General features: G+C 36.4%; 1 non-coding gene across 1 annotated transcript; it reads right to left on the bottom strand.

Moving 5' to 3' along the window:
* Positions 1-1,888: 1,888 nt before the first annotated feature.
* LOC123633662 lies at positions 1,889-1,995 on the bottom strand. Its single transcript, XR_006733689.1, has one exon. It is a non-coding gene; the product is annotated as a U6 spliceosomal RNA (small nuclear RNA).
* Positions 1,996-10,599: the final 8,604 nt, after the last annotated feature.

Raw genomic sequence — 10,599 nt, 5'->3', positions numbered from 1 at the left:
TATAAATATTTGAAAAAATAAAACAATAATATAATTCGGCATGACGAATGTTCTGTTGGATTGTGTAGTCAGGAAAATTTTCTTTATAAATGCAGCATTGAAACTGAGACATGAATGATGAACAAGGGCCACCATGTATAAATCTGAGGGAACAGCATTGTAGGCAGAGGGAACAGCAAGAGTACAGGTTCTGAGTCTGTAGCAAGTGTGCGGTGTTAGAGGAACAGACTGACGGACACTGTAGTTGGCATAAAATAAACAAGGACTATCTATCTATCTATCTATCTATCTATCTATCTATCTATCATCTATCTATCTATCTATCCCATCTATATGAGTCAGACAGCTGTATATGAGATAAGATCAGAAAAGTAGGCAGGGGCTGGATCATCCAGGGCATTTTAGCTTATGGTAGGAAGTTTTTATTTTTGTATTACATATAATGGTAAAATTTGAGAGTGTTATAAACTAGGAATTAGCATGATATAATTCTCACTGTGTGGAAAATAGATTGGAGGAGAGTGAGAGTTGAATCAATAGAACCAGTTGGAATACCATGGCAGGAATCAGGTGAGAGAGATGTTGGCTCGAATTAGGATAGTGGCAGTGGAAATAGAAAAAAATATATATAATTCAGGATTTAATATTTGTAATAAGAAAGCAATATATAAATAGACTTGTTTTAAAATATTTAAACTACTTAGCTTTAAAAAAAATCTACTTTCATGCTGATTAGTCTATTAAACTGCTTTTCTCCTTTTACCAGTCACTTTTATTCACTTTTGTAAATTCTTTTTTAGAAACTTCTATTCCAGGAATAACTATTGACAAGGTAAAGAAGCTGGATAGATGGATATCACATAAATTAAACAAATGTCAAAAGAAACATCATTTCAAAGCTTGCCTTTCTTTGCTGTCACGACATAAAGGTGAACCGTTTCTACACTGTATTGTTAAGTGTGATAAAAAAAAAAAAAGATTGTATTTGACAATGACAAGCATTCTGCACAATGCCTGGATAAAGATAAAGTGCTGAAACACAGGCCAAAACCAAGTATCCATCAAAAAAAAGCTAATGATGTCTGTTTGGTGGTCCAGTGCTGGTATTATCCACTATAGCTTCATAAAACCTAGTCAATGGATGACAGTAGATGTCTACCACAACCAATTGGATGAAATGATGAGGATGCTTGATGCTTGCAATTAAACAGCTGAGACTGGTCAATAGAGACAGGCCAATCCTCTTAAAAGACAACACTCGACCACATGTTGCACAAACAATGCTGCTCCAACTACAGGGACTGGACTTAGAAACTGTCATCCACCGTATTCACCAAAACTCACACCAACTGGTTACCACTTTATCCAGATTTTGGACCACTTTTTACAAGAAAAAATATTGAATTCTCAACAAGCTGTGAAAAAAACCTTTCACAATTTCATCGCCACCCACTCTCAAGGCTTCTTCATTGCAGACATAAACAAGCTACCGTTAAGATGAAAACACTGTGTCAATAGTTTAAGAACATACTTTGATTAACTATACTGCTTCTTGTTTGAGATATAATAAACTAAACTTTTGATTCGAAATCGGACATTTCATATTTAATGACCTAATAGTTTGAAAGAACGCCTGTGGAGACTGTTTATACCTCTCGTCTGCGACGGCTTTGTCACTTGAAACTCTTGGTCAATCACTTGCATTTTATGTTGCTATGGCAGGAGTTTCTAATATTCAGCATGCATCAGAATCATCAAAAGAGCTTGTTAAAACGTGGATTTCTGGGTCCCATTCCCAAGATTCTGATTCAGTGGAGCTAGTATGGCCTATGGATTTGCATTTCTAACAAACTCACAGTTGATGGTGGTCTACAGACTACACTTTTTTTTTAATATGAAATGCTTCATGAATTTGCTTGTCATCCTTGCACAAGGGCCATGCTAATCTTCTGTATATTGTTCCAATTTTAGTATATGTGCTGCCAAAGTGAGCACTACAGACTACACTTTAAATTGCACTGGCTTATGTAAACTTTCTTTTTCCAAAGACTTTTAATGTTAATTATCTTGACATATTCTTGTGTTCAGGTACTTTTTTCCTCCAATTTTTTTTTCTTTTTTGCCATTTATTATCAAGCATGCATCCTCCCACATTTCTTCCACTTTCAATTCATGGGAAATCCATATTTTGGCTTATTTACCTAAAGAACTTCTTGTGAAATGAAAAATTAAGTACAAATCGTTTTTTGTTATTCTCAGCAATTGCTGAGAGAGCAAATGATGCCAGAACCCAAAAGCATGAATCGAACACACTTTTAGTCTCTATTCAAACACCTCCTCTGAGTTTAACCCTGACTCCTACCTAGACCCTTGTGGTCTCCCTGTGAAAGCATTATAGATTCCCTCAATTAGTGGTTTGAGTGTTGAGACTGTTGACAGCACACATACTAAGGAAATTTGAAAAGAAATTTATTACTCACACAAGCCGCTTCTAGGGAGAAGAGAAGAGCTAGTACAAACTGGTCCAGAATGGTTTTAATAAAGGAGGTGGTCCATTGGCTTTGGTTTCTATTGTAGCTAAGAGGTGGTATATGTATAAGACTTTCCACGTACAAGATGGGATTTACATAGTGGTTTGAACTGCCCTGTGGCACCAAGAAAGAAAAGGCATAGGCTTTGTTTTTGGCTTGCCCAGATGTGGGGCCAAAGGGGGAGAGGAATGGGAATAGAGCAATAGCGCTGTCAGTGGTTAAACCAAAAGTCAAACTCTTTATTGATAGACTTACTGGATTCAAACCATTGCCATTCAGTCTCTAATTTTTCATTACTATTTTAAACATCTGGATAACACAAATTAATAACACAAATTAATTAATAATTTCAGGGTAAAATTTTCCATCTTGTAAAAATTACAGACTCTGCTGAAGCCCATCAAAGTGATGCTGGAGAACTTTAATCATAGAAAAAGACATTGATGAGAGAGGATCTGACAGAGCTAAATGATTAATCATTGGGGGGAAAAAGTAACCAAAATGATGGCATATGATGCATTTCAAAAGAGAATGATTTTGTACAACCACTTTAGAAAACAGTTTGGCAGTTCTTTATAAAGTTAAATGTACATCTAGAATATGATCCAGAAATTCCATTCATAGATCTTTACCCATGAGAATAAGAACATATAACCAGTTATTTGTAAATGATTACATCGGCTTTATTCATAATAGTAAAAAAATTAAAATAATCCACATGTCTGTGACTAGGTGAATGAACAAACAGAAACTGTGTTATAGACATATAATAGAATATCGCTCAGCAATAAAAAAGAAGAAACTGCTGATAATATGCTAAAATGTGACTAATCTCAAGAATATTATGCTGAGTTCAGGAAGCCAGACACAAAAAGAGTCCATGCTATGTGATTCCATATTTGTGAAATTGTGGAACAAGTCAAAATAACCTACAGATCTGAAGAAGATCAGTAGATGCCTATGACGGGGGATAGGATGGGGAAATGAATGCAAAGGAGCACAGAGATTTTTTTGGTGGTGATACACCACCAAATATTGATCATGGTGGTGGTTACAAGAATAGACATATTGGTTAAAACTCTGTACACTTAAAACAGATAAGTGAATGTAAATTACATCTCAAATGAAGTTGATTAAAACAAAGGGAAGGATTTAAAACTCAAAGGGTTAAGAGAGACTGTCATTAAAAATAATGACAATCTTAGGTGTTGAAGAAGAAAAGTTGCTGGGAACGGGAGATGGGTAAGCATGGAGATGAGGGAGAGGTAGCTGGCAAGGGTGACTTACAGATTTAGGGGTTGCATGAGCAGAGTTTTGGTGATGTCATTCACTGGAAGTGAGGACACTGAAAGGGATCCCATTTGAAGGGAGGATCACAGGCTGATCTTGCATCAACTATGTCTAAATTTCTTTTGATATATCCAAGCAAGCATATTAAATAGGTTATGACTGTACATCTTCAAAAGTAAAATGATTTTGATTTTGACATGCATCATTATTTTATGTACCTCTTTAAAAGTATAAATAGCATTGATTTGCACTTTTATCCAGGTTTCAAAGATGTTAAAATGTGAAAAAAATATGTATTAGAATTCATGATGTAAACTACATATCAAGGGCTAATACTAAAGAAATAATCTTTAGACTCCTAAGTATATATTAGCAAATGAATGAAAAAAAAATCAGAGCCTAGGGCAGAGACTTAAGGAAGCTCTCTCCCTCCATGTAATGGATAAGGAGATTAGGAGACCCAGAGAAGCCTGGAGTTATTGCTCAGCTCATTCTCTTATTTACTCAGAACCTTCCAAGAGGCAATTTATCTGGATCCTAGGTGGTAGACGTCCTACTTTCCTCCTACAGAAACTCAGGAAAGAAACAAATGTTAGGCGAGGAGATGATAGTACTCTATAGGAAATAGAGTTTCATTCTATGGGAAAGGAGTTTCATCAATGAGCAGATATGCCCTCTGATTCACCTGAGTCGTCATGTGTCTCATTATCATGATTTTTATTTCAGAGCTGCCCTTGGTGTCCCTATTAACAGAATATCTGTGCCTAAAGGGTCCTCACAGCTCTCTCCACCAAGGATGCCCTGCTTCCAGTGACTCTCTGTGGTTACCAGGGATTTTCTCTCAAGCATCTATTTTTGCTCATGGTTGCATCTAACTCAGCTTTAAAATTCCCTCATGTCACCTTGGTTGAGGTAGGTTGGGAAGATAAAACATAAAGTTTGATTCCCAGTTATTTTGAAAGTTTTTTTTTTTTTTTGCCAGTGATCAGGAGGGTGATGTTCTCATTTCATTGTAGATAGAACTAGTTTAGAAATCCACGTGGAATGGAAAGCCTATGCAAGCAAAACAGAAAAATAACAGGAGCTGAAATTAAGCCTGGTGAGCAGCAAGTGTATTCAGATACTTAGATAGATCTGAGCTCAAGCTGCAGAAACCTTGCTCAGTAGTAAGATTTAGTTGGGAGACCACGCTTGCTCAGAGGCACTGTGTTTATTGACAGGTATTCACTGAGCATGCTCATATTCAGGGTAGGTTTCAGGGCAAAGCTCTTGTTCGGGGAGGAACTGGCATCTAAATCGAGATAAGACAGGCTCTCTTAAATCAATACAGCAAGGGCACTGTCTTTGAAAAGAGTATCCCAAGAATTAATAACAATTGCAGCGAGGGAATATTTTTTCTAGGTTAAAAATATGTACGTATATATACTTAGAAACCTATTTATATTCTTTTTATCAAGCCCACCTGCAGCTCACCATCTATAAGATATGTTTCTGCCAAGGTGCTGAAGGCAATTGGCTGGCTTATTAAAGCAGCACCAGGGCCCTCTGGCTAGGATTCCCTAAGGTTGCTGTCTTTTCACATACAGCCTATCCCTGTTGGAGAGCAGCGTGGATACTTGAATCAACCTGAAGTCACCTAGCACAGGATAAAGACTACTCTTCTCCCCATCTTCCTGTTTTCTTACTCAGTTTCTGTGAGAAAGAACAAAATAAGAATGGAGCCCTAGGCAAATATACTACAGGGGATGGGGAAGAAAAAAAAATAACCTAAGTAAATTTGAAAATGGCATTTTAACTTGTTACTGTGAGACTGAAAACAAAAAGATCTGTATAAAAGTATGTAATCTGGTACTGAAATCTAATAAATTTCTTTTTTCCAAGGATGTGGATTAGCAGTTCTGGAACTATGTATATACTAGAGTTATGCAAATAAGTAAATTTATTGTAGATAATGATAGCTGAGTTTCACTCGTGATGGATGATGAATGATAAATCTGACATACCAGAGAAAGAAGTAGAAAATAAGGAAAAGGAGAAGGCTAAGTGATCTATGCAGTGTTTAATTAGAATCACATAGATGTATTACCGTGAACTCATGGAGATATGTATACATACACATACGCAAACACACATACACACATACAGATAAAGAAATAAAGATCTATGTATGCATTTGTTGTTATTCAAAGATACATTTTCTAGCTTTAAGAGTAGCCTAGTAGCAATACACCTAGCACTAGATCTTGGTTTGTAACCACTATTATCCAATTAAAAGAATCAAGACTTCTTGGTGAAGTAGTTGATTCTAAGGAAATCAAAGCAGGAAAAATACAAGAGAAACCTGGAATATATTGTGATGCTAGAAATTAAGAAGTGCTCAAAAAGGATGGAAACATGTCAACAGGAACTAACTTGAAAGAGTTCCTAATGTTCAAAGGTGGAACATGAGTCACAAAGCAATGATAATGTTGGATTATACTCCACATAATAAATTTAATATCCATAATTCAAATTGATATAAATAAGTAATTGAATAAATAAATGGGGAAGAAGGGACAACTCTTCTTCACAGGAGAATTTCAATTAATAAATGTAAAAGAAAAGAGGAAAATAGAAAATCACCATTAAGCAAACAACACAGTTATAACTGTTACCTGCAAGATATACCAATGGATATTAAATCAGAGTAATAGTTTGAGAATAAACAGGATATGTGCATAATCTCAAAGTATCTCACCCAAGATAATTATTACTTACAAAGGGAAAAATAGTAAGTTGCGGCAAAGAAGCCATCTTAATCAAGTGATCAAGGCTAATGTTAGTGATAATAAGACATTGACATTATGTGCCCCTGACATGATCCACAGAGAAGAGCACATCACTTCTGTGTTATTCTTGAGAAAAATATGTCACCTCAGTCTCATTATGAGAAAATGTTTGAAAACTCAAATTGAAGAACACTTTATCAAATAACTGATTAATGTTCTTCAAATGTGTAAAGGCTCTGAAAGACAAGCAAAGACTGAGGAACTGTCACAGCTTGAAGAAGACTGGGAAGATATGGCAACAAAATGCAACATTTGATCTTGAATTTTTCCAGGCATAGAAAGAAGGATGTTGTGTGAAAGTCAAATAAAGTCTATAGTTTAGTTAATAATATATTGTTATCTGTGTTATTAGGTTGGTGCAAAAGTAGTTGCAGTTTCGGACCCTGAATTTTAAATCATTATAACTAGGCTCAAACACATTTTTATTAATCAAAATAGGAACCATTACAATCAACACATTTTTGCTGAGATATACATTTGTTTATTCCTGTAGCGTAAAAATCCGTGCTTCCAGGAACACTTGCAAAGCATTTTCTGCATCCTGCTGGTTGTGGAAACATTTTCCCTGCAAAAAGTTGTCGAGATGCTTGAAGAAGTTGTAGTCAGTTGGCGAGAGGTCAGGTGAGCATGGCAGATGACACAGAACTTCGTAGCCCAATTCGTTCAACTTTTGAAGCCTTGGTAGTGCGATGTGTAGTCGGGCGTTATCATGGAGAGAAGAATGGGGCCCTTTTTGTTGACCAATGCCGGCTGTAGGCGTTGCAGTTTTCAGTGCATCTCATTGATTTGCTGAGCATACTTCTCAGATGTAATGGTTTCGCCAGGATTCAGAAAGCTGTGGTGGATCAGACCTGCAGCGGGCCACCAAACAGTGACCATGACCTTCTTTTGGTGCAAGTTTGACTTTGGGAAGTGCTTTGAAGCTTTGTCTTAGTCCCACCACTAAGCTGGTCATGGCATAAAATCTACAAAAAATCTGATCGAGAAATAGTTTGTTTTTGTTGCATACAATAAGAGAAGATGACACTTCAAAGCGATGTTTTTTTTTTTTTTTCCCCAGTCAGCTTCGATGATGCCTCTCAATTAGCCATTGGCAACTTCCAATGGCCAGCCACTGCACTCCTCATCTTCAAGGCTCTCATCTTTGTAGAACTTCTTGAACCACCACTGCACTGTAGGTTGGCAGTTCCTAGGCCAAATGCATTGTTGATGTTGCAAGTTGTCTCTACTGCTTTATGACCCATTTTGAACTCAAATGAGAAAATTGCTTGAATTTGCTTTTTGTTTAACATCATTTCCATAGTCTAAAATAAATATAAAGAAAACAGCAAGTAATAAGTCATTAGCAAAAAAAATACAGCAAGAAATGTACATTAAAACGATGTATAACATAACCACATTTATTTAAGAATGTATTCCAATATTAAACAGCAAATTTCAACAATGCTAAAACTGCAAGTACTTTTGCACCAGCCTAATAATTTCCTGGTTCTGATAATTGTAGTATGGTTATGTAAGAAGTTATCACTAGGATGCGCTAAGGGCATGTGGGAATTATCTCCATTATTTTTGCAATTTTTTTCCCTATGCCTAAGACTATTTAAAAATGAAAAGCAGTATGTATTGATGGGTACTTTTTTGTTGTTTCCACATCTTTGCAATTGTGAATTGTTCTACTATAAACATTTAAGTGCAGATGTCTTTTTCATAGAATGTCTTTTGTTCTTTTGGGTAGATGCCCAGTAATGGGATTGCTGGATCAAATGATAGTTCTACTTGTATCTCTTTGAGATATCTCCATATTGCTTTCCACAGAGGTTGCACTAGTTTACAGTCCCACCATCAGTATATGAGTGTTCCTCTCTCTCTGCATCCATGCCAACATTTATTGTTTTGGGACTTTTTGATAAAGGCCATTCTCACTGGAGATAAGTGATATCTGATTGTGATTTCGATTTGCATTTCCCTGATGATTAGAGGTGTTGAGCATTTTTTCATATGTTTGTTGGCCATTAGTCTATCTTCTTTTGAAAAATTTCTGTTCATGTCCTTTGCCCATTTTTTGATAGGGTTGTTTGATTTTTTTCTTGCTGATTTTCCTGAGTTCTATATAGATTCTAGCTATCAGCTCTTTATCGCATGTGTAATGTGAATATTTTCTCCCATTCTGTAGGTTGTCTGTTTGCTACCATGGTAGTTTCTTTGGCTGTGCAGAAGCTTTTAAATTTAGAGAATTCTCTGGGGAAGGGGCAAGATGGTGGATGAGAAAAACCGCCAGTCAGAGTGTCTCTGCAAGAAAGATAGATATTAGAAGAAAATGTAAAAAAAAATAAACAGGCAGACAAACATAGATTGGTTGAGGGTCAGAAGGAAGGGTACCTGAAAGTACAGGAGACTCCATGGGAAGAAGTTGTGGAGGAGAACTAGGAGGAGAAAGGCTCCCAAGAGGCTTGGAGACAAGCCACAAGGGTAAGTGGAGTGGTTAAATTTCCCCTCCCTTGCATCTCGGACTGCTGGTGGGCTCCTGAGTGGGAGAGACCTGTCAACACCAGCCCAGAGACAGCCGCCACCAGTGAGTGGTGAGCCTCTTGCGGATACGGCAACAAGCTTCCAGCTCCCTCTGGGCACTTCCCACCCCTCAGTATTAGTCTTTATTATTCAAATAACGAACAAACATAGTCAATGCAGAGAGTGGTCCAAGATTCCCACTGTGGTTTTCCAAAACTTTCTTCCCACATTGTAAATGTTCTTTTGCTTAGAATAATAAATGAGTTCTCTTTGTGATCTGGGCCATCACATTACTTATACAAAGAGGAACCATCTAGACAAGAGACAGGAAAATTTTGGTCCATGGGCCAAATTTAGCCCACTGCTTCTTTTTGTAAATTAAGTGTTACTGGGACACAGCCACATTAGTTTGTGACCCTATTATCTATGACAGATCTGGCACTACTATGGTGGCATTAAGAGTTGTGACAGAGACTGTATGACCTGCAAAGGTGAAAATATTTACTACCTGGTTATTTATAGAAAATGCTTGCCCACTGATGATTTAGATTATGAAAGATCTTTATTTTATATTACGATAGTTACACGATTTTCATGGCATTTTGTGGAGAACAATGCACTATAAATTCATAGATTCCTGGTTTGATTATCATAGGCACTCCTAGACCAGGGCTGTCTTGCTAAAAGCATTATATAAATAAGAACTCTCATGATAGAAAATATTATTGGTTTGTTTACAGGACGTGTTTTCAGCATGTTTAAAAGATTAAATTGGGTCACTTGCCTTCTTTCTTTTCTCTAGTTTTCCTCTGGAAAGAAGAGAGAAATGAATTGTAGGCCAGCTGCTTAGCCCTTCCTTCTCAGCCACACAACTCTTAGGCTCAGAGACTGTCCATTAAAGAAGTCAATTTTGCATAAATATTTTAACAATGGTACATATTTTCAGAGTCCCTCTACATATATACTCTTATTTGCGCATCTAATTACAAACACTCTCTAATTATCCTCTAATGTACATAGGCCAAATATGATATTTTTAACATGTTCTAACATATTAGGAATCAAATTCAGGGCTATTAAATCATTTATCTGAAGCATATGTCACAGACTATTCTGGAATTTGGATTTTTTTGACTCTTAACCATATATTATTTTTGTCGCACAGCATTGAATATATAATACATTGTAATCATTCTGTTAGACCAACTTGAAAATATAATTGAATAGAAAGAACAGGACTGGAAGGAAGTGAATAAAGTGAAATTGTATACCTGATAGATTAGGAGTAAAGACTCTGGAACTAGAGTTCCCCAGATCTACTGCTTACAAAACATTTTACCTTGACAAATTCTCTATGGCTCAGTTTTCTCATATGGCTGTCATTTTTAGGATCAAATGAAAGCTATGCATACAGTGGTTCCTTGATATCCATTGGAAGATTG

The sequence above is a fragment of the Lemur catta genome, chromosome 2 (assembly GCF_020740605.2).
Source record: "Lemur catta isolate mLemCat1 chromosome 2, mLemCat1.pri, whole genome shotgun sequence".
In the NCBI taxonomy this organism is placed as follows: Eukaryota; Metazoa; Chordata; class Mammalia; order Primates; family Lemuridae; genus Lemur; species Lemur catta.
This window is presented reverse-complemented; position numbering and strand designations above follow the sequence as displayed.